Here is a 26057-nt window from a genome sequence, read left to right as displayed (position 1 = left end):
GTCTCCACCTCCTGGATGGCCTCCATGGAGACGCTCTGGGGAAGCACCTGGAAGAGCGACGTCACGTACATGATGATGCTCTTCTTGTCCGGGTGGGGGACGGCCACGTCTGAGGAGCAGGTGCACAAGAAAAAAAATAAATAAATATAAAAATCTTCTGCTAACGGTGCAGCAGGTGGATGAATCTTTTTGAATCTTTGTCATTTTCTAAACATCTGCTGCAAATTCCTTCCATACGAGACTGGAAAAAAAAGCCCAAATTAACTAAACATTTCGCATTGTTTTCTGCAAGAAATGTTTTAGCGATAGAGAGGGGCTTTAAAAGCAACCGCTTTTAAACCGCTCAGCGAAGATGATTGCAATTTTCAGCCATTATTCTACACGCTTAAACGTCTAAAAGTGGGAACACACTGTGTCATTTCAGGCCATTGAGGATAAAAGATTAGAAAATGCTACTTTTTTTCGATTTTCAAAGCCTGTTTTGACAAATTGTGACTCGTGGCAGGAAAAAAAAAAAAAAAATGTTACAAAATATATAATTTTCAGTTGGAATCAGACTGAATGGGTACTTTTACTATACCGCAAGGCCAGCTTACTTCTGCAGCACCATTCAGACACAAAGAAATCCACAGTGCTTTATGAGGACGGAACAGAAAGATATGAAAACAGGGCCAATAAAAAAAAAAAATGCTTTCAACAAGAAGAATGAATCAAGCTGAAGTTCCAATAAGATGAAGGTAAAAAAAAAACAAATTGAATCTGTTATTTAACGTTTTAAAGACATCAGAGTCAGCAGTCCTCAGATGACTTGAATAGGGTTAAGGTGAGAAAAAAAATGGCAAATTTTGCTAAGTTTACCTCAATATTCACTTAATAAAACTACACATTTCTTGCAGTTGCTTCTGGCCAGAATCTCTGCAGCAGATTTCACTTGAATCTTTACATCTTTCTTTTCCTAAAAGTGTATAAAAGGCTTTCAGAGTTCCACTCATTTGTGAGAGACAACGAAAACAGTGAAAAGGTTGGAAGATACATGTCAGAAGGGCGAAGCGCGGCCCCCCTCAGAGGAATCCATTACGTTTTGGACGGGCTCCCACTCACGAGACAAATCCACAAATTATTAACAGTCCTCATTAACATTGCCAGGTCGGTGGAACATCGTGCATCTTAAAATTTAGTGCCGGATCGTAAACCTTGACTGTGACAAAGCTGGAGGTTTTTAGAAATACGAGCCCATCGGTGGACACTTTAATTCATTCTGGGAGTTTTAGGAATTCACCCAGAGATTTATCACGGGTATAGATTTGGATATTGGCAGAGCGCGGACCACTGGCCTTCGTGGAAGGTTACGCTTCTCTTTCTTTGTTTCTCCAGGAGCCGTTCTGGCCCGTGTTCAACCCTTCCAGCCGAGAATCGAAGCCGTGAAAGGAACTCTGGTTATAGAGGCCTGTGGAGCTTAAACTTTAACGAGCAAAACTTTATATATACCAGAGTGTGTGGAAATTATACATTTCTCACACATTATGAAGCAATGAGAGTGAATTTCAGAGGGATTGATCCACTTCTGTTCCATTCAGTCGAGTTACTGCAGTGTCAAACTGTTGTGCACCAGTTATCTCTAGAAAAGCTGCGAACACGTGAATCCCTGGTTGATGGTTCCACCATGGACAGCCATGAGGGGGCGCTTGTCTCTCATCTTCTTCACATTCGGCTGATGTGTTGATTTCGAGCGGCGCCCTCTGGTGGACTGTAAACAAGCCGCTTGCAGTGAAGAGAGTTTCCCTGTTCTGCGGCGCTCCTGTTTCTGCTCGTTGTTATTTATGGTGTTGTTTGCTTCCCGCAGACAAACAATAACCCGTTCAGATTTCCCCGTGATAAATCAGCCGGTGCAGTGTGTGACCGGCGCCGGAGCTTTATCCATCTCTCTCACACACACACAGGCCTGACGAACACACACATCACTCCTGACACTCCGCCTCACTGTTTCACTTCCTCTCTCTTCTATATTCCCTTTCTAATAAAACTCATGACCGTTGTTTCATTAGCACACCGTCCCCGTCCTCCTCCTCCTCCTCATCTTGATCTTCGGCTCCGCCCTTCCCCCAGATCTCCTTCCGCTCGGCGCCTTGGAGCCCCTCGGTGATCCGTCTCTATTAGTTTTGCCCCGGGCTGACCGGACGGGCCGCAGGCTCCTCGGCCACCCTTCCTCAGACCGCTGCTCTTTTCTCCACCTGGTTCCTCAGACTTAATTTAGCTGCAGACAGGCTGACTGACGCGCAGTGATGCTGTGGGGAAATAAAAAAGCGGAGGAAACACTGGCCTCCAGTTATTCATGAGCAGGCAGAAGAATGGCTTCATCCGCTCTGGCAGGAGAAAGACGATCCGGCGCGTCGCCCTGCAGCTCTGACGAGGTCTTATTAGCTAACATCACAGATCATCACTCTCACTTTGCACATTCTGAACTCATTTCCATTCATTTCCAAAGCTCCACTTGAGATTCCTCGAAGATCTGTTGCCCGCTTTGTCCTTATTAAGATTTTATTTCCCCAAAACTGCTGGGATGCAGTGATGCATGAACTCCACAAGTACCACACCACCGTGTGAGCAGCAAATCCACGAGGTGCGACTTCCAGCCTCCGTGCATTATTCATCCGGCGCTTTCTCAGAGATGCACAAACGGCTCGAGAGCTGGACGATTTAAACCACCGGACGATCTGCGACCAGGACCAGGTATTATAGATTTTGGAACGGCAGTGTGGCTCATGTGACCGCGAGCTTCGCCGTGAAGGATGGAAGTGGATGCGCTGGTCTTCCTGGGTAATCTGACCCATCTGCAGCGCCGAGCAGGGATCGACTGAAGGCTTTCTGAAACCTGAGCCGGTAAAGCTCTTCTGCTGCAGACTCTGTGGGAGCCGGTCCGTCCGCAGCAGGATCCCCGCCTCGTTTTGAGGCGGAAAAGAGGTTTTCGCGTCTCCGACTGGACATGTGGGCTCACCGCTGCGCCGCTGAATGAATCTGACGGAATTACACCGCGGCTAAACGTCTGAGCCTGCACGCCGCCCCGGGCTAAACACCGACTTTCATTACGCATTCAGCAGTCGCGTCTGTCAGCAAGAAAAGAAAAGAAAAAAAAAAAAAGAAGAAGTTGAATGTGGTTTGAAGAATTGACAAAGCCAATTTGTTTACAGTTTTTCCCTGATAATCCCTCCTCTGAATATTCATGCCAACAAGCAGCGGAGCTGAACGAGGCTGGAGTTTGTACGAAGGCTCCGTCGCGTCCAACTTCCCAAGTTCACAACAGCTCGCCTCCGTGGAGGCGTGAGTCACAGAGAACCCTGAGCGAGATGTATTCTAACAGCTCCTACCCTCCCAGGTGGGAGGTTAGCGGCGTTTTCAAGACGTAGTGACAGAAGTTCACCTCGCTCGCTTCCAAAACGCTGATTGTTTATTGCGAGATCAATGGGAATTCATCTAGCGTGGCGTGTTGTTTCAAGGCTTAAGTGAGCGGCGAGGGATTACAGCGCTCCCCGTCGGGCTGGCTCTGAGCCCGAAGGCGGCGTGGGTACGTGTGAGTGTGTGTGTGTGTATGTGTGTGTTTGTGCTCAGTCACCCTCAGGATCCAGCAGCCTCTCGATGCCCAGGTGTTGCTCCGCCGTGGTGAAGGCGTGTTCCAGTCTGTCGGTGGCCGACGCCTTCTTCTCCACCGAGCTCCAGTCGAACAGCTCGGGCCTGCAGACAGGAAACGGCAGGCGGCTGGAGACGCGCAGCTTTATTCAAAAAAAAAAAAAACAAAACCTGACGCTGTACGCTCCCATCGCGTTCCTGCAGTGTCAACTCTACGTGAGGCAGAACACGCGGGAGGGATGTGTTCGCGGAGGAACCTGTGGCTGTGGATGAGGGCGTTGAAGGCCAGACCATCGTTCCAGCTGCTGGAGAAGTTCACCACATTCACCTGAGAACACAAAACACACATTTTAAAGGGTTTTCCTCCAATTTGAGCAATTTTCAGCTGTTCAGAGTATCTTGTTTTCGCCGAACTCACCTCGGGGTACTGACGCGTGTTCTGACGAACCCAACTCAGCAGAATCTTCTCGCTGTTGGTCTGCTGTAGGCCCGCCATCACATCCTTCATCACATCCTTTACCTGCACACCCAAACGTCACACCGGTCACGGCTCTGTCAATCCAGTCCTCTCTTTTTTTTATTCATATGCTGCAAAGGTTTCCCGCTGTGTCTGTAAAATCCAGCTCTGTTTGTTTGCAACAGAGCATTTTTAGCTTGTTAAAATGACATAATTAGCTTGGAAAATAGCCTAAAAGGTTGTGTTGTAATATTTCCATGGAGGGAACACACAGGCAGCTGCACTCCGCCACACACACACACACACACACACAAACATTTTTCATTGAGAAGAAATATTGAAATCCATGCTAATATGGTGCCAGTCGATGTGACATTAGCATAAAGAGACTTTTTTTTTTTTTTAAATGGCTGCTGCTTTCCAGCAAAACTTTCCAGGCGGTCTCTTTGCATATTCACATGCCTGCGCTGGATAAAGCGCGCACAGTCAAAGGGCGCTTTGTGTGCATGTGGTTTGCCCCCTCGCGGGGCTTCTGGCAGGTGTGAGTGACAGTTTTGGAGCGCTCGTTCAGGAGGAGGGAGACGTTCCACTTCTCGCTGCCCGCTTGTGCTTCGCGGCTGCATATCTTAAACTCGCCTTTCTTCCTTTTAACGTGTGCACAAACACACACGAAGGCGCTCCAACTTCACTCCTTTTCTTACACCACTCCACCAGTCGCCCTCCGACACACACACACACGCACACGCTCGTGCTCGGCTGGGTAAAAAGATTCCCGTCACTGTCCCAGCGTCAGATGGAATATTTATCAGGGTTTATTTTGAAGGAAGTTCAAGGCAACTCAAGACTGCAGAGTGACATTTTTCACAACCGCGTACAAACAAAAACCGGGACTGATCTGATCAGGTCGATATCTCGCCCGGCTCGTGCCGGGAGGAGGCGAGAGCAGCGGGAGGAGGGGGCGGAGCTTCCAGCAGACACACTCAAAACAGAGCGCGGAGAAACTTGGTGTGGCAGTTAAATCCCAGCAAGGGGACTCAAGAATATCTCTGATGCACGCGCACACACACACACACACACACACACACACACACACACACACACACACACACACACACACACACACACACACAGGTTTGTTAGTGGTTTCAAATGTGGCCTGCTGGGTAAAAAAAAAGAGACTCATTTGGGAGTAGGTCACTGCATGCATTTCCACTTTAATTGGAGGGATGTTTTGACAAAAGAGTGCACACACACGCACACGCTCACACGCGCGCGCGCGCACACACACACACACACACACACACACACACACACACACACTCACACACACACACACACACGCTCCCTGACTGGCACATGTGCCCACACGAGCAAACCTTAACCTCCTGGGTGCAGCAGCTTCTCTCTCAAACACACATCATGCTACACACACACACACACACACACACACACACACACACAACTCATTATACAGTTGTGTTTTGCTATTAATCGCGCCATTAAGCCTATGCTAAAAGCGCCTGGATTGAGACATTAGCTTCCATTCAGCTTAATGAGGAATGAAACACAATTAAAATGCATTGTGATGTCGGCTATTAAAAATAGAGACTTTACATGAAGTTGCTTTTAATCACTCCGTCCATCATAAAGCACGTTTGTAACTTTAAATACAGCTAAAAGGGGGGGGGCACAAAACAAAAAAAACATCAGGCATTGATGGAGGGTTCGCTGTGGTTCTGAGAACTGCAGCCAGATGAAAGGCAGCATAAGAAATGATGGAAAACAGAACATTAAAGGAGCCTTTGGAGCGCCGCACTGTGTCTGTACTCGCCGTAATGCGGCCGGCTGATACCAGCTAGCGTATTCGGGTCTGGGGAGAAACAGGAAGCTTGAATAAAACAACTGAAACGACCTGGCCAATAACAGAATTTAGGCCAAATTCTTTCAAACCACTTAAAAAAATTCAACAACGCTGATTTAATTCAATAGTTCCTAACCTAATCTGAATTTTGAAAGGTAAAACAATGTGTTTGTGGGGTTCCTCAAGGCTCTATTTAAAGACAACTGCAATTTCACTGATATCAGGGACTACTGTTTGCAGATGACACTAAATTCACGTTGTCAGATTACATCACGAGCAGAGCCGGACGCAGAGGCACCGTGTGTGTGCAGCTTTTCTTTCTGTGCTGTGGAACTAAAGCGCTGTAGTTTTCTAATCCGCAGACCAAAGCCTGTGTGATGATTGAGTTTGTGCTGCGAGAGGAAATGGCTCTTTCTTAAGTGCGGTAATTTCACTCACTGTAGCTTGTTTATATCGACTGCACGATGCAGTTCGGCTTTCTTAGCATGCCGCGCGGAACACCGCGTAATTACACAGTGGAAAGTCTATACATCCAATTAAAGCGTTGAGGAAAACTACTTTACTTCTGTTTTACGAGGACTCGGTCGGTCCTGAGCGTTCGCACCAACCTGCCAGTGGAGAATGATGCTCCAGATGAGCCCGAGAATCAGTTTGTGATTCCCATCAACGATGTCCGCTGCTCCGATATTCACCAGCTCAACCTGGAGGGGAGACACCAGCTCATGACGGTGGGAGGTGGGGGACTTTACAGAGCATGAAAACATTAATCGGTTGTAGAGATTACTTCCTGGACTCAAGAAGAGAAAACTTCCATTACGAGCAGGCAGCTGCGATGTGGAACTGTTGGGAAGCTAAATGTGTATAATAGCAAAACACATATTAAAGATGAAAAAGAGAAGTGGAAAGTGACTAATGTATTGTGAAGGGGAGAAAGCGAAAAGGGAGATTCATATTGAGTCTCACCACATTTTTATTTAATCTATACTGACGAATGTAACCCAGAAATACAAGTACAATCACTAAAGGAAACAGACTATGCGATTTTTTTGCAATGTGTTTTGACCTTAACACGATTTGCAGTTTGTTGGTTGTAGCCTGCAGTGGTGTTGAGTTAGAATGCATCGAATAGAGACATGTTTCTAATATTTTGACCCTCTTTAGATCTTTAGAAAAGGGTTAAAAACCACCTAATATTTCAAACAAGTTGTAAATACAGTTAAAGCTTCTCTGATGACTCTGAGTCAAATTTGAACAAAGTAAAAGGTGAATTAAGGATAAAGTTGTTGCACTGCTTTAGAAGAAAATGATGAATAAGATGAATACGATGATGAATAAATCATGTAGTTCACTAAACATTTAATCTAGCAGTGTCTGTGAAATATGTCATTGGCTTGATAAACTGCGACTATCTGAGTCATTTATGGACGAAAATTCACATATTTTGCATCATGCAGCATGCACCCATAAACAGCTTTAAAAACACATGTGATGGACAAAGTTTTGACTCTTAAAGGAATACTCCGAAGATTTTTGACCCACGCCCTTTCCCTATCATTGACAAAGTGAAATAAGCTCATAAATACCTTTTTTGTGTCTGCGGATCCAGTGGCCAGATCTCAGCTGTTAGCATCGTAGTTAGCTTAGCTCAATTGCTGGAGGTGAATAGGAGACAGAGCCGGACTGATGAAAGTGGACAAAATACTCCTTCCAGTGGTCCAGGGGGCGGCGTATTAGCATGTGAAGTAAATCCGAATGGTTATAAAACATTTTAAAAGACGTGTTTTCTTTTCGATCCGTTAAACTAACGTTTTTATCCGCACAGATCTGCACAAGCATAGTGCTCCACGGAAGGATATACCGGCGCACAGCGGCTGAGTCTATGGCTTCTACTGCTGCGCTCCGGTATATCCTTCCGCGGAGCACTGCGCATGCGCAGGTCTGTGTGGATCAAAACGTTATTTTAATGGATGGAAAAGAAAACACGTCTTTTAAAATGTTTTATAACCATTCGGATTTACTTCACGTGCTAATACGCCGTCCCCTGGACCACTGGAAGGAGTATTTTGTCCACTTTCGTCAGTCCGGCTCTGTCTCCTATTCACCTCCAGCAATTGAGCTAAGATAACTACGATGCTAACAGCTGGGATCCAGCCACTGGACAGAGAGACACAAAAAAGGTATTTATGAGCTTTTCTCACTTTGTCAATGATAGGGAAAGGGCATGGGTCCAAAATCTTCAGACTATTCCTTTTTAAGCAATGAGAGATTGTTTGTTACAGAATGGTGTGACTGAGTTTCATACTGACCCCTGCTGTTTGAACCCTGCTACTGCATGCAGTTTACTCCTTATGGACAAGTACATTGATATGAATTGAACTTCTGCGGAACAACAACATTACAACTCAGTGATCATACAGCTCATTAAATTAATATTTTAGCTCTGTAAAGACCTTTTTCATTAGAAGTGAAAGAGTCTAGTGATTTGAGGCGTTGGGCATGATAGATTGCAAAAGTATCAACGTGGAAAGGCTGCAACCATTGCATGATCATTTATATTGCTAAAACGCGCAGCACGATCGATGGATCTCTGGTGACACAGCGGAATCCATTAGCTGTAAAAATGCACAGGAGAGGATCCAGGTCCTCATCCAATATGGCGGCCAAAAGGACACTGTAAATCCAATACTGAAGTTCTAGAAACAAACACATGGAGTGTGTGTTTCAGCAGCTGAGCGGAGGAGATCTAATACTAGCTACTCAGTATCAGATGAGATAATAAATACTCTTTTTTTTTTAAATGACAAGAACACACGTTTACAGTTTGACCTGTGAAAGCGAACATCATCCAAAATAAACTCAGTTTAACCGTCTGAATAATTTTGAAGTTGTTTCATCAAACATACATTGTCAACATGGTTTATTTACCTCACCATAGTCGTAATCAAAAAGTATCCTAAGTTTTATAAACGATCAGCTCAGAAAGCTTCAGCCATGCTCAACATAAAGTAAAGCTGTTCTGTGTAGTCTGGCATGTGACTGGAGGCTGTCAGACGGTGCGTTCAACGATGCTTGTAATTCTTAAAATCATTGAAGAAAAATAGTGATAATAATAACAACAATTTCAAACAGAAAAAAAATATTCGGACACAAATTCTTAAAGATCAAGTTCTAACATTTTTGGACTAGTGGTGTTCAGGTCAAGGCAAGTCTCGAATCTGTGCTTGTAAAATCCAACTTGAGCTCAAGTCCTTCCAGATTTTTCCAAGTTGGGTCTGAAATCGTTAAATGTCTCCTGTTCCAAAACTGGGTTAACTAAGGTCCAGATTAGTGTGAGGGTGGAATTAGCTAAAGCTGAGAGCATTCAAGGATGAGTTTAAGTTAAAACTAGAATAAGATCAGAATTACTTTGGTTCACAATAAACCAAGATTTGAATCAAGCCTAGAACTAGAATTACAGAATTAGAATTAGTTCAAGATAAGACAAAGACAGGTTCAAATTAGGTAAGGTGAACGTTGAACAAAGGTTAATATGAGATCAAAGTCAAGGTTAGGTTGAAGTAATAGACTGAAGTTAGACTTAACTGAGGTTTAGATCAAGGTTACAGTTAATTTCTAATAAGACTAATGTTCAAGCTAGAATATAGAAGTCTAAATTTAATGTTAAATTGCAGTTAGAATTAGCTTAAGTGCAGTGTGAAGGTTAGACCAAGCTTCAAACATACAGTATACTCACATTGTTCTTCTGCAAGATCTGCAGAGCTCGGTTGACATTGTTGAGCGAGTGAACGCGCGTGAATCCCCTTTCCAACTTCACCTGCACAGTTTCAGTCAAAACAGACAGAAGTGATGATGGAGGAAGAGGGCAGGAGTCTGATTAACACGGCAGGCATCGTCTTCCTCTGTGTGTGTGTCTGTGTGTGTGTGTGTGTGTGTGTGTGTGTGTGTCTGTGTGTGTGTGTGTATGTGTGTGTGTGGCTTCCCGCTTCTTGTCTAACAACCTGTTTTGATAGTTAATCACTATGTCGCTTCCTCGGGTTTCACATCTTCGCGGTAAATGGCGCTGTGGGCTGGACCGAGGAAGAAAAGCCGGCTGCAGCCTGACTGAGTGACTCAGCTCAACAACTGAGAGCCAGCGCTACTAATAAGGAGTGAAATTAGTGCAGTGAGGAAAGTGGAGAGGCAACAGAACATGTGTTTACCGAGAGCACAGAAACTCCAGGAAGAAATTTGGACAGTCACACTCCTCTGCGAACCGCCCCAGTGCATGCTGCAGGTCCGGGTTTGACGGAGCCAACAGGACAACATCATCTGCAAAAAGCTAAGATGAAATCCTGTGGTCCCCAAACCGGACCCCCTCCGGTTGACTGTTGACTGTTGTCAACTGGGCCAATGTCGCTGACCATGTGGGCGTTAAAGTCCCCCAGTAGAACAATGGAGTCCCCAGTTGGAGCACCCCTCCCAGGGACTCCAAGAAGGCCGGGTACTCTGCACCGCTGCTCGGCCCACAAGCCACGACAACAGTGAGGCACCTGTTCCCGACCCGAAGGCGCAGGGATGCGACCCTCTCGATCACTGGGGAGAACAGCTCCTCAGATTGTCTGTACTGCCTCCCCGTGGACTGTATTTACAAACCTTTTTTAAAGAACTTTTGGACTGTCAAAAAGAGTCAAATGGCTCAGTTTCATTTTTTAAAAGAACACTTTCACTCTTGTCTTTGTGTTTTAAATTAATTCTACATTTTAGCATCTTTTTTGCATTTTAATTTTAAACCTGAATGTTGTCGTTTGTCTTCTAAATACAGTCTATCATGTTTTCTTCATTTCGATGCTTGTGTTTTTATTGATTATAACTGGCTGTGTGTGTGTGTGTGTGTGTGTGTGTGTGTGTGTGTGTGTGTGTGTGTGTGTGTGTGTTCTCGTATTTCTATCCTTGTTGGGGCCAAATGTCCCCACAAGGATAGCAAAACGTGAAACGACGTGCCTTGTGGGGACCTTTTTCTGGTCCTAAGTAGGAGAAACAGTGTTTTCTTGACCATGTTGTTGTTACTGAAAAAAGTAAAAGTGCAAAAACATTTCTTTAGGGTTAGGCTTTATTGTGGTGTGGGTTAGGGTTAGGGTAAGGGTCAGGGTTAGGGGCTAGACATGAATGGGAGTCAATGGACGGTCCCCACAAGGATAGAAATACAAGACTGAGCGTGTGTGTGTGTGTGTGTGTGTGTGTTCCCACCAGCTCATGTCCAGACAGTCCCTCCAGCAGCTCCAGCAGGCGTCGCCCATCACACAGGTCTGAGAACAAATCCTCCACAGGTGGTTTCCCTGTCTAACACACACACACACACACACACACACACACACACACACACACACACACACACACACACACACACACACACACACACACACACACACACACACAAAACATCCATTTTAACAACGGCGTGTGAGCGTTGCTCCTTCATTTTCCTGAAACAGCTCAACCTGTGCAGCAGAGGCCACACAGGGTCAGCACGCCAGCTCCGTCTAAAGGTCAGCGGTTCAATCCCCACACTGGAGACTCCGCTCTCCATAGAAACACATCAGTGGAGTCATCGCAGCCCGGCGCTGCGTCGAGACCCCGGGGCTTGTTCTTTATCAGTGAGGCAGGAGGAGGATTACGAGCCGGGGGTTTCTTCACGCTGAGCGCCGCCTCTGAGGCGCCAGAACGTTGATAACCGCTACGAGCACACAGTGGAGGTGAAACCCGTTTATATGCACGACACAAACCCGATCATTATCTCATTTCCGGAGCTGCCTGCGGATGAATCTGAAAACATTTAATGAAGAGGTGAACGGCGAGATCAAAGATAAAGAACATCGTGGATCCATTCATCCCTCAGAAATCCCGAACATGAAGATGGATGCAGACGTTGCTCCCTGAGATGAAAGACAAAGGTTGACAAGTGGCGCCCGGGATCCAAGAACTGTTTACTGAACAAATTAGCATAAAGAGAATAAAATGAAAAATTAAAACGGACACAAATAAACTGTGACAAACTGCATAACACACTTTTTGAATGCTTGTTCTAAAATGCTATTGTCTCTATGTGTTAATTACAGTCAGTGACACTTAGGCATCTTTACAAGAAGCTATGTAGCCCAACTACACTAACTGTTAGTGACTAAGTTTACATGCAGCTAATATCTGGGTTCAGGTCAATATCTGGGTTTCTGAAACATTAGGAACCTATGTACAAATTCACAACAAATGCAAAACAGTGTTGTCAACGCACCACACGCAACCAAGAACCATCCCAAACCCCAATCTAGACAACACCAAAACAGAGCCGACAACCAACACAAAAACTGACAGAACCATACATTTATATAATTTCTTTTTTTTTTTTTTTTTTTTTCCCCTGATGAACCATAGTAGTGAACAGACTAGTAACGAGTAGTAAACTCAGGGCGTGCATCAAGAGAGGGCTACTACAGATCACCATTATTCTAACCACCACAAGAAGACAAGGTAACCGAGTATGTGAAGAGTGATTAAAGATCAGCGTGATCGTGCAAATATGATGGTGATAGTGATCATGCATATATGACCTCTGACCCCTGAGAAGGCCAGAAGCAGGCCAGAGAGGCCCTCACACTGTAAAAAAAATTCTGCAGAATTTACGGTAAAATACTGGCAGCTGTGGTTGCCAGAAATTCCCCGTAAAAATTACGGCACCCATGTATATGACTTTACGGTATAGTGACTGTAAATTTTGCATTATAAAACTGTTATTTGTTTACATTAATCTCCTGTCAAAATTACAGTCTATCTCAGTAATAAACACAACACTTCAAAAGTTAATTGAATTTGTTCATTTCCCAAGCCACTTTGTCCTTTTCAGGGTCACAGGGGGCTAGAGCCAATCCCAGCTACTTCAGGCAAGGACAGGGTCACTGGACAGTTCACCAGTTTGGCACAGGGCTGACACACATTCCCTGGGGGTAATTAACCTGGGACTGCGGGAGGAAGCCAGAATACCCAGAGGGAACCCACACACACTGGGAGAACATGCAAACTCCACAAAGACCTCAAGCCCCTACTGGTATTTGAACCTGGGACCTTCTGGCTGTGAGGCAAGAGCGCTAACCACTGCGCCACCGTGCAGTTTATACCTGCAATCTGTTGGATGTAGGATATCCTCATGAATTGTATGCGCTCAACTTGCGCTCCAAACAGTCAATCGATAACATTAAACAACAACAGCTGATATTATGTCATTGTGGAATTTTGTTTTTCTTCAACTCAGCAATATATGGACCACATGTTGAACATGTTTTTTCTGTAGAAATGACAGTGTACATCAGTGGTCGAGATTTGGCTTCGGGCCACTGTTTTTTGGGCACTTGGAACACGGGCTGGGGGGGGTACGACTGGACTGGGTGCGTGTACGGTCGCGGGCCCGGGGGGTGCGTGCCTGCTTGCGTGTGCCCGTTGCAAACCAGTCGTGGGCCGGATTGGGCGGTTCGGCCCGCAGGCTGCCATTTGACTATCACTGGTGCCTAACAAGCTGAATGAACGGTTTTCTCCTGTAAATTTCAACGCACACATCTGTGGAATCTGTGATTTATCCTGAATAATACTGCAGATTATAGACTTATTATCCACTTTTGTCTTCATGATATTTCCTTATAAATTTTACAATTCTTTGAAAAGATCACAGTAAAATTGTCTGTCTTTTATATATTGGAAAATTACAGTTATGCACCGTATCTTGATTTACAGAAATTCAGTGTATTTACCACGGTGAAACACAATTTTGGAATTGACGGTGCTTTGCTGTTGCTGTTTGGCAGTTTTTTACCGTATTTTTTACAAACTTTTTTTACAGTGCAGAGCCCAGACAGCCGGCGGTCATCACAGAGCCCGGATCCAAGCCGCTCCCGCAGGCAGACGCCCACGCTCAGGTTCAGAAATGGGGCAGAGGAAAGGTCCCGGCGGTCCCGGGGCCCGGGCCCCGCTGCGCCACGACCGGCAGGAGCCGGTCCACCCCGGGCGCCGGACGCCCGGGGCGGGCAGAGCCAAGAGCCCAAGGCCCAAGAGCCCAAGAGCCGACCCCCCACACAGGCGGAGGGCCTGAAAAGGGTTATTGGCTGCATGTAAACGTACTGAGTGATAAACTTGTGAGATTAGATCATTTTGGATCACTTCAACTATTTTAACCACATCCTGAACACTCTGAATCAGAGATATGTGACACACTCCTCAAATGTTTATTATTAGCAGCACTTTAAAATCAGCTAGTTGTTTTGGCGATTAACTTTCTGGAAGAATGTGTTATTCTTTGTTTTTCACACACAAAATGCAGAGAAGCTGAAAATTCTGCTGCAAAATATGAGCTAAAATCAACCCATTACATTCATTTATTCTCATTTTTAGTTCGCTAAGCTGCAGTTAGAAAACACGCAGCACATTGCGTTTAAAAAAAAAAAAAAAAAAACATTTTGCAGCTGTATAATTCAGATTTTTGCAGACGTCCTTCAGGTAAAGAGGATCTGCTGCAGACGACCTCGACGGGCGCGTCGTGCTTCGGGGCCGCTACAGCAGATTTAAAATCGGCTAATCTGGACTAATTTTTCAGGTGACGCTTGATTTAGCGCGGCGAGCGTCGCAATTATATCACCGGGAGATTGAGAGACGGCCCGCCGAGGTAAGTAATTACCGAGGAACGGGCGGGAACGGCGGGACGGTGTTGGGGGGGGGGGGACGAAAAGCTTTTCTTGCTGCATGTTCAGACGGCAGCTACGTGTCCGGACGACGTCGTCAATCTTTCCCCCGCGTTATCAGCAAGCCTGGAATCGATCAGGTCTGTATTACCACCTCGTCTGCCGTGAGAGATGCATTATCGCCGGCGCGGAGACGGCTGGAAATGATCCACAACTTTGTAAAGGGAGAATAAACACAATCGAGGTCCTCGTGGAAAAAAAAAGAAAAGAGAAAAAGAAAATTCAGTTATCAATCTGATCAGTGTCTCGTTTCGCCTCGTTCCCCGCTTTTTCTGGGATCACAATTCATTCTCCTTCCAGTTCCAGTCTCATTTTCTCCTCCTTCCACTCTCCTCTTTTCCATCTCAAGCCTCTGAGACCCGTCCTTATTGACTCATAATGCGTGTGTGTGTGTGTGTTTTGTTCGACTGGAATATTGCGTGGGTAGATACAACAGACGATGGAAAACACGAGACGCTGCCGGTTCTCAATCTGGGGTTTGGGACCCTCTCGGAGGGTCGTCAGGGACTTCACCCCCCCTTTCTGAGGTTTTCAGGATCAGACAAAGAAAAGCAGAATTCAACACTTTTTAGGTCGTAGAATTGATGCAGCAGCGTCACTGCGATGTTTTGAGATTTACTAACCAGCATCATCACATTTCCTAAAAAATAGGCTGCAAACTGTTGGTATTTTTTTTTTATTTGCTCGCTTGCGTTCGACATGGATTGATAGGATGGGGCATTAAAACACAAAATACAATCAAACATATCTGGGTGTTACAACGAAAACATCTCCATTTATCTTGGAAGATAACACATAATCTGTCAGATGATCAGCTGTGAGAAAAACACAAACAAAACAAAAAAAAAAAGATTGCAAGAGCGAAGAAGAGGCGGGAGAGAAATGATCTTTAAAATTTCAGTACATCAGGCCTCTTATTTCCCAAATCGCGCAGTTTACCGGTTCACATTGTTAGCAACAGCACCGCCGCTGCTTTAAGCAGCTAAAAAAAAAAAAAACTGAAAAATACACACAATTTTCAGAATTTCCCTCGTTTCCCACGTGGCTTGGAGGCATTTCTCGCCAGCGAACCACCAATTTCAGAGCGAATCCGAGCGGCTCGGAGGGAAGAAAGGTTCCGTCCTGCCCACGCGCCCGCCCCCCCCACCCCCCGTTCAAAGTGCCTCTGCGGCCCGATTAGCGACGACCTCTTAATATTTCCGCCCTCTGATCATGAGAACAGTCCAGGATTGATGTTCTCGTAACGACGCCTCTCCATCCCCGCGTCCCGGTCTGTGCTTAAAACCAAAGAGTCATCAAAAGCACACACACACACACACACACACACACACACACACACACACACACACACACACACACACACACACACACACACACACACTTCCTCCTCTTCCCCAGCAGGTAGTTTTATAGATTCTCCAGAACGGTTCTTCGGGGTGCCGTGCAGTCAAAAGATTCAGCCGCTGCTCTCAGACGCGTCCAATTCTTCACTTAAAAAACATCAAAGCCCAGAGGGATTCCTCGTCCACAGCAGGTTATGCGCACCGTGAGAGGTTAAAAAAAAACTGTGAATGTACTTAAATGTTGGCAGGATTTTTAACAAAAAGAGCCAGAATTCAGTCCGCGCTGAAACATTTTCGACCCTCTGCTTATTTAAAGACAGTTATGAAGCAATTTCAAGCCATTAATATCCGACGAAGCCAGCTTTAAAGTGGAAAAACTGACAGATTTGACACTTTTTTTTCAACAATGAAATGTGTGAGAACCTGATCGCTGGTTAGCTCACAGAGCATCTGATTACATATACACATGAGATAATAGATATTTTTCTTAAAAGCCATTTCTATCGAATAAAAAAAAAAAAAAATGCCGATTTGCGGCTCAGGATCCACCGTCGAAGAGAGAAATAAAGCATTTGACATCCATTCAGACACAGACGGTGGCAGAAAGGCACAGCCGGGCCCCGCCGTGCCTATTTTCCTCTTAACTAAGCCGTATTTGTGATCATGAATCATGACAAACACTCAGGTGTGTTTTCATCTTCTGCAAACACCGATGGCAATGAGAACAATGACCTCCACCAGCAGTGTGAGCAGAATGCCAAGCGCCGCTGACTCATTTCTCCTGCTTTCCTTCGTGTGTGTGTGTGTGTGTGTGTGTGTGTGTGTGTATATGTGTGTGTGTGTGTGTCTGAGTGTTGGAACGGGTTACTGTCTGAATCGGACCGAGCTGAAGGCCACGACGAAGGCTGGCGACAAATCTGAACCAGTAATCTGCACCAGCGCTGAATCACGGCCAGAATCTGGAGCCGAGCATCCCGGATTGTGTCCTCCAGACTGGATTAGACCTCCAGCTTTCTTTACGAATGATCCTCAGCAGCAGCCTTTAATGCGCAAACCAGAAATATAGAAAATACAAAGGAAGTTAACCTTGTCATACCAAGGTCCGCCTCTAGGTGGAGGTAAATGTTCCTTAAAAATCAGGCCTAATCTGGACGATTTGTGCCGCCAAACAGGTGCTCCAGGTGTGCGTCCCTAACACATCCGTGAGGAAAAACAATCAAAGGAAGTTTTAAGTCGCTCCCACTAGCGGGGGAAGCGAAGGATGAATCCCAAAAGATGGAAGACGACACAAAAGATGCGACGTAGAGTCGCGCAACCATTACAGACCCTCACTGTCATGGCAAGAGAGCAAACCGACACCATCAGAATGGCTGCTTTGAGCCACTACTTTATTTTTTATACGCGACACGGGACATTAACTGCTGTCCAGAGGAAGTCGTTGACTTATTTTGTGCGCGGAAGTGAAGCGAGTCGCGTCAGGAATCACCCCCGGGATCCCCGAAGTCCCAGGTCCACATTTAATTCAATTAATTCAACATTAAATGAAATTGTCATAAGTTAATTGACACGACAGCCGGCGCAGGAGAGCCGCTCCGTCTCTGAGGCAAAATGCAATTAAGAGACCTGATGTGTTCTGTTTGGTGCTGCGTGCTTGATGGATACTTGGTAACAGAGCAGGGGTCACGACCCTGACGAAGAGCAAGCATCAAACCTGAGGTTTCCTGGTGAGTTATCGATTTATTAGTTTCTACCGACCAGACGATACAAAGGAAACATTCAATCAACATGTATCCAGGAACAAGCTGTGGGAGAATTGTGTACATCTCTGTACATCAGAAAAAGTTTTGCGCCTTGACACAAAGACGTTTCAGCATCAGGCTGCCGGATAATTTATCTTTACGAGCTGAATGCGAGACGATGGAGGGAGAGGGAAACAACGCTTAATTTATCAGCCTAAATCTGAAAAGCCTTCATAAAAAAACAGGTGCTGGAAGGTTGTTTTCTCCCATTTGTCTTGTGAAGGGATTCCGTCAGCAGCTGTTTCCCCCTCAAATTACTTTCAGATCTCCTCTTCTCCACACTTCTTTGACATCCACAACTATTTGAAGGTCTTTGGCAGCAGCGCATTCGCCACGTTTGGCTCTCGTGATTGACCAAACCGAGTGGACTGAAGAAAGGTCACCATGGCGCATCGCAGGACTTTCAGGAATTTAATATCAGTCGTTGCCCCAAACGTCCTTGATTGAGACAAAAACGTTTTGTTTGCTGACCTTTTTGTAGCAGTTCAATCATATATATATATATAAGTTCGTAAATAAAAGAATACCAAGCCTCGTGGACTTTCCAAACACTTGTGAAACTTGAGGCGTTGTCTTACTGAGACGTTTTCAGCAATTCTCTGCCTCCAACACTGTGGAAACGCTTTGAGAACGTCTCCTCCAATCCGATGTGTCCATAAAGCCTCCTGAATGTCTTCCTCACAAAACAACGCTGCGTTAAAAACAAGCAGGCCGTTAAACAATGTTCAGAAGAGCAGTTTTTATCCCTCGTGTTACCGAGCAGCTTTTTTTAATCGGCCGAACATATTCCCTCTGTCGAGATGTAAACGGAGATGATCTACAAAGGTGAGCAGAAACGCTATCAGCGAGTTTTGCGAGCTGGAAAAAAAAAAAAGCAGCGAAACGCCTCCACTTAATTCATATCTCCCAGCATTTTTCTGTGTCTTTCTCTCTGTGAGATACAAGGGCATGAGGATTAGCCAGGGAAACAAACATAAACACAGCCGTTCTCCAGACGGGGATATTAGTAATTGTCATCTCCAGACAGATTTTTCTCTCACTTTAAGCTGCAGCATATAGAACCGTGTCCAGTGTGTCCTTCAGACAAACACACTCTGATGCTCTTGTCACCTTCCAACAAGTGTTTTTTGCGGCAGATTAGGTGACGTGGAGGCTAACTCTCAAGATTTCACACAGATTTCACGCTTCTGTTGGAAGGAAAAAAAATCATGAAAATTTCCAACAATAGCGGCTTTTGTGCCAAAAAAAAGGAGGCTTGGCATCCAATTGCTCAACAAGCTCAGGGGGAATGTGCAAACGAACCACTGCTTCAATGTTCCAAAATGAAGGAAAAGCGGTGGTGGCACCAATCGGGAGTTGTTCATTTCCACCTCCCTGCTGCAGGACGTGACACCGCCGTGCACAGATCTGTTCACAGGTGAAGCCCGGAGAGTCCCTCCACCAAACTGGACTATAAATAGAAAGACGGATCCACCGCCGCCGCTGGTCCTGAATAAAGAAACAGCCGTGGCTGGTAAACACGGCCCAGATCAGCTTCCCGGCGACAGAGCCTCGTATATTCCAGGGACGCTTCTTTTCATGGTTTTTCTGGGAAGCGAATCACAGTAAAAAAAAAAAAAAAATCAGAGCGGCTCATTTTCAGCCCACAGATCATTCTGCTGCCATCCCTCGCCCGGCCTCCCCGCCCTCGCCCAGCTTCTTCTTCTTCTCTGCCTCCTTTTATTTCCTGGCCGGTGGTCCCATCTGCCGTCTCGCTGCCTCGCGCTCTCCGGAGACCCGGGGAAGACGTGCGCCCGGCTCGTCCATCCACTGTGGGCTACTCATTATTGTTCTGCTCGGTGCAGATGGTTGACGGCGTCTCTTTTCCTCTCCTGCCTGAATCCCTCCGTCTCTCAATCAGTCTCCTCGCCTCCCACTTTTAACTCTTTTCTTCTGTCCTCACTTCAGCCATGCTGGAAAGTAGCGACGAAGGGGAAAACGATAAACAGAAGGACTGGAAACTGTTGGAGGATATCACATAATATTGGAAGAGAGGAGAGTCAGGTGGGAAAAGAGACAGAAGAGGAAAGGGAAAAGAAGTTAAAGAAGAATAAAGACGTGAAAATAAAAGTAAAAGAAAAAGACAGGAACAATAGGGAATTGTGTAGAAAAATAAATGAAAAAGAGAGGAAAGAATTAACACAAAAAGGAGAAACAACAGAAAGAGATGAAAGAGAAGTGAAAAAGATTGAAAAGAGGAATGTGAAAGAATAAAATAATAACTGAGAAATAAAAGAAAGAACAGAAAAAGGACGACAGAAGTACAAAAAAAATAACAGAATTAGTCAAGAGAGAAAGAAGAGACAATAAAAAAGCAAAGAGACAGAGATACAAACAGAAAAATGAGGAAGAAGAAGAGAAAGGACAAAAAATGAGATGGAATAAAAGAATTTGGTACAAATAAGGAGAAGAGCAGAGATTAGAGAGAAAACAAAGAAAACTAACTGAAATGAAGCAAAGACGGAGAAGAACACACAAACACTTACAAATGAGCTACCACACACACACACACACACACACACACACACACACACACACACACACTGTATCCACACACCGTTACTTAAGTCTCTGTCACCATGGTAACGGCACACCTCTGGCACCCTTGTAATCAAGTTTGGAAAAAAAAAGGAGGAGTGTTGTGTTGGCACGCATATAATAAACACACACACACACACACACACACACACACACACACACACACACACACACACACACACACAAACACACACACAAGATTGCCATCAGAATCTCAATGGAAATCGGCATCTCAAACTCTGTGAGGGCAACGGGGCCACTGAACGTATGGGGCAACCGATCAAAAAGAAAAAGGGTGGAAATAAAAGGTGAAAAGTGCATTTTAGCAAGAGATGGCGCCACATACAGTGAGTAAATTATCCCGCCCTCAGGATCTGCTTCATCCCACCGTCACTCTTCCAGAAAGTGGAACCTTTCTGTGTTTGTTTGCCCGGAGCAGTCCAAGAAAATGACTCAGAAATCACCCGACTTGAATGGGACAGAAAACAGCGGAAGATGAAAGGAGGAAGACAAGAACAATGACAGCAACAAATCCTTTCTTCCCGCTCCTTGTTTCTTCTTTTCAAAGGAGGAGTAGGAGGAAATAATTGAAACACAACAGGGGAGGAGAGAGATGGAATTAAAGTGGCGAGAGTACAAACAGCCTGACACTGTGCCCTCCCTCAGAATAACTCTGCCCCTCGCATCACCGTTTAAACTCCGCTGAAGTGGCTCATATCAGTCACGCCAAGTGCCAAAGTTCTAAAAGTGAAGAGACAGCTTTACTTTGTTTGCGGAGAGAAGGTGAAACTCTCTTCATTTACTCTTTTCGAAGACAAAAAGAAAACAGCTGAAACAATCTGGGAAATACTGAAGTGTGTCGTCGGCATATTGTGATATGAGGTTTAGAAAAGTGGCTGTAAACTTTTTAACTCTGAAAGTCTGCAGACCCCACTTTTGATGTCAAATCCACCAAAACCCAAACACTCCAGGAAACACACACACGACAAACAAACAGACGCAGGAGCCTTCAAAGCAAAAGCAACTGGGACTTTTTCAAGTCTGCTCTCGGTTCAATAAAATGTCTTTATTTAATCTGCAAATGAAATGTTGGCAGCCTGAGAGCAAACGATGCTTCAGCGCCAAGGTTGGGAAACAGCGACCTGAAAGAAGTCTGACTCATGTTAGTTAACGTGAGTGTGTCCGAGTGAATCACAAGGGTGCCTGTTTTGTGTAGCGAGGAACTTGAGCCGTGGGGCGGCCATCTTGACCCACTCAGACGCAATGACGTGTCAGCGCATTCAATCAATTATACGGTAACTCCATAGATACTAAATTGATTTCCATGTGAGTTTTTATGTATTTCAGTATTCATAGTGGAATAAAGAGGAGTACAATATTGTGTTCAGTGATTATTTGATCTGTTTCAATACAAGCTATTTAGTGTTTTGGTATTGGTATTCAAACTAAAGTATGTTACTAAAAGTTCTTTGTGCTACATTATCATTTGTTTTCTTAATGTTGGGAAATGGTTTGGTTGCACTGAAGGAAAAGGAAAATTCACCTTTTTTTAATTACCGAATATCCATATTATCATGACAGACATCTTAGCTGAAACTAACCACAAACACTAAAGGAAAACAGCAAGGAAGATCAGTGCATGAAGCTGAAGCCCCAGCCTGCAGAGACCCAAGGTAACCCTGGCAGGAAGCCGTCTTACCTTAGCCAACTGTGAGTTTACCCATTTTGTGAAAGTCTTCTTCTGAACGTCTTCTCTTTCATCTGCGGAGAGAGAAAACACACACTCGGTGAGAAAGGAGAGCCGCCGTGTGATGTGAGTGTGTTTGCACTTCAATGGGGGAACAGGTCGCACATAAACAACACGGTGGCGCGACGTGACGCGGCGGATTAATGGCAGGCGGTGTGAATCCACCGCCGGTCGCTCTCCCTCTCAAATGCTGACACACAGCAGTGAAGTGGTGCTCGGCGTGATAAGAGCCTCTTTTAATCCGGCTCGGGGCTAATTGCATCCTCATCATATCAATCAGCGCGCCACTTCCCGGCCTCCGTCGCCTCCGCCGTCGCACGACAGACCCGACCGCCGTCGTTCCGACTTGTTGCTCTCGCGGAACGACTTAAAAATCATTAGCGTGATCACATCCGTCGCGGGGCTGTTTGCATATCGGTAGAGCTGAAAAAAAAAAAAAACCTGTCAGGAGCGTAAGAATTCCTGACGCGCTTTAATTCCGTGCTGCCAATCACTTAACGGCGAGTCGTCGTTATCCCAGCACTGTTTATTGCTCTGCGAAAAGAGCTAATAAGATATTTAAAAGTTCATAAATTGAAGCAGAAAGCCGAGAAAAAGGAAATAAAACTGCAGAATTTAGAGATAAGTCAGGCATCAATAAAACAAAGGGCGGCAATTAGAGGAAAGAAGAGCCAGGCGTTAGTATGGAGCAGCTTACCGAGCTCGTCAGTAACCTCGCAAGCATTATTCATCAGTCTGGAAAGTTTGTGGATGACCTTCTATTGTTTCTGCTCCATTTTTAATCAGATCCGCAGCACATTAAGAGAACGTCTACGTCTACTGGCTGCGCAGCCGGACTGTCGTCAGCTTTGACCTTGTCAGTCCGGAAAAAGAGGCGCTCAACTCAGCGGTGAGCGCCGAGCGAAGCCCCCCCCCCCCCCGACGGGTGAGCTCGGGGTCAAGGTCACTCTTTCGTAATGCCGGTGCTCAGACGTGCACTCCGCCAAGAAAAGATGCTCAAATACGAGGTTCCACACGTACGGCGATGTGCTTCTGGAAGAAGACCCGGAGTTGTTTCAAGCTACTGGGATTAGAACTACAGAAGTCCGTGAGGAGAAGGAGAACACAATACGGGGCAAATCTAAATTCAAAGGAAGCAAAAGCCTTAAAATGACCACAGAAGCTCATCAGAAGCAGCTGGCAGGCCATCAGAGATATGTCACTGGATCGCAGACCGATGCTCATCTGAGGAATCGGCAAACGAGGGTTCACTCCGCTCGACCCCCGGAAACAAAACGCAAAGGGGAATTCTGCAGGAAACGCTGAAAACTCACGCTCTTCTATCCCAAATGTCAACTTTCTCAGAAAAAAAGAAAGGAACAAAGAGAAACAGCCCCGCTTTTCACGGCCCGACAGCCGAGCATTCTCCACTTTAATTGCTTTTCAAAAGGCCCAAGGTTGCAGATGTGTTTTCTGCAGACTAACCCGAAAGCTTTTTTTTCTAACAAAAACAACAACAGCAAATAAATAAATAAATAACAGAGCAGTATTTCAATATAAGCAGAGGAACGTTTCATTTTTCACTTCATATTTTTTTTTTTTTTTTAATGCTGACTGAGCAGAAACGAGGGCGAAAGACGGCGTGATGGCTGGAAATGAGGCCACTTTCCATTAACACCAATAATAAATTACAGCCTCATCCTGAAACGGAACATCAGGTTAAATATTAGCACTAACACCGCTCCTGTGGGCGTGTGTGTGTGTGTGTGTGTGTGTGTGTGTGTGTGTGTGTGTGTGTGTGTGTGTGTGTGTGTGGGCGTGTGTTGACACTGGCCAGGCATTGACTAATGGAGCTGATAATGAAACTTCTCCTTTAATTAAAAGGTCCCACGTTGAGCACTGTACTGTAGTGAGACACTGGGTCACACACACACACACACACACATATATAGATAATGGCGCTGAAAGCAGTGGAGCGTGAATGAAACAATCCCATTGAGAGCAGGTAATCAATTCATCCTGATCCCCTCCTCCCCGCCGAGGCTCGGCGTCGCTCTGATTGCGCACGCATGTCGTACCAATGCATTGTCAGAGGTGCGCCCGGGTTCTGCGTGGCCGGGCGATTTAATGATTGATGATCTCCTCTCAGGATTATCGGAGGAGGAGGAGGAGGGGGAGGAGGAGGGGGAATATTAGAGAGCCGTGCATTCAGATCTCGCTGCGACTGTAACATTATCAGGATCGGGGAATGTGCAGAAGCGATTCCTTGGTATCGCCTCCTGCGTTACTTCTGCAGATATCACCCGTATCAGACCGTCACTGACTCTCACGCAGCGGAGGATGGAGACTCGCTGCCTTCTGGAACGACCTTTTCTCACCTGTTTCTTGCAGCAAACAAGTCCTATTTCTCCATTCTTATCCTACTCTGTGAAAAACGACGAGTCGCGTCACTTCCCCGACTTCCCTCCCCCAGTTCTCAGTTTTCTCCATTCTGCTGATTCACCCACAAAAAAAAAACAGCCGGCGCGCTGTTGCAGGTGCAGCCGCAACCCAGCAATCGCCTCTGCTCCTCTCGGCTGATGAGAGCTTTAATTCAGCCGACGCCGACGGCGGTATGAAAGGGCCGAACTGACGGACTGAAGCCGCACCAATATTGACGGGAAGTGTCACAACACATCAGTATGTTCACCGTCTCAACGCCGCGGCGACGGACCAACTATTTTTAGCCAGAAGTTATTCTGAGGAAAGAGCGGCTCGCCCGTCGATCAGAGACGTGTAAGTGACGGCGTCTCTTTGTGTTAGAGTGAATGTGTGGTTTGAACAACGGATAAATCCTTCATTTAATGAACGCTGTAACGCCTTAATTTATGAGTCCTGAATTACAACAAGAAGTTTAAATTTCCAAAACAAATCGCCGATGGACTTTCCTCGCGCGTTACCGTTCTCTGGGCTCCGACTTCAAGGACCATTACCCGAGGTCACATTTTCCCTATAAACAACCCAGAGTGTGTAAATGTTCACACCATTAACACGACATTAACATGCTCATTTTTTATTATATTTTCTTACTTTAAAAACCATTACAGCAGGCAGCTAGTTAGGCGGCCATATTTATCCCGCAGCATATTTATACATCTGTAGGCTCGTGACTGTAACAAAATGTCATTCTGTGTGTGTGTGTGTGTGTGTGTGTGTGTGTGTGTGTGTGTGTGTGTGTGTGTGTGCTGTCAGGCTGGTTGAGTAAATGTGGGAGAATTAGGGGAAGGGCAGGAAACAGGCACAATCAATAGTCCATTTAAGCCGCTGTTCTGCTACTGAAGCCTGCGACTGTTTCTCTCTCTCACACACACACACACACAAACACACACACAGTAAGACTTATGCATGGACACACACGGACGGACGCGCGGCGCATGTTTGCAGCCGCATGCATCTCATTAGAGCGACACCGGCGTTAATAGCTTCATCCTGGAGATGGAAAATGAGGAGGAGGAGGAGCGGCGGACACGAGGATGAAAGGAGGGGAAGAAGGAAAAGAAATCCTCAGAAGAAAGAAAGAAAGCCAAAGGAGTGGACAAGGTGCCAAACGGGAATGACAGGGAGAGGAAATGTAATGCAGAAATGACAGGAAGTGGGATGTCCAGCAGCTAACAGAGCGTTTCCACGCCGCCAGGCTGAAAACACAACGGCAAACACGCAATTAGGACTTGTTCGGCGGCGATCAAAGTGTTTTCTGTTTGCGCTGACCGGATTCGGGGGGTCGGCGTGTAAAAACAAAACGCACCGAGAATCGGCGCCGCTCTGGAAAGTGCGCGAGCCGGGGTTCAGGCAGAGCGACGCGTCGCCTCCTTTCATCTCTCCGTCGCGCCGTCACTTCAAAAGCCGGCGGGGAAACTGAGTCGCTCTTCAAA

The sequence above is a fragment of the Salarias fasciatus genome (genome assembly GCF_902148845.1).
Source record: "Salarias fasciatus chromosome 23 unlocalized genomic scaffold, fSalaFa1.1 super_scaffold_20, whole genome shotgun sequence".
Classification (NCBI taxonomy): domain Eukaryota; kingdom Metazoa; phylum Chordata; class Actinopteri; order Blenniiformes; family Blenniidae; genus Salarias; species Salarias fasciatus.
This window is presented reverse-complemented; position numbering follows the sequence as displayed.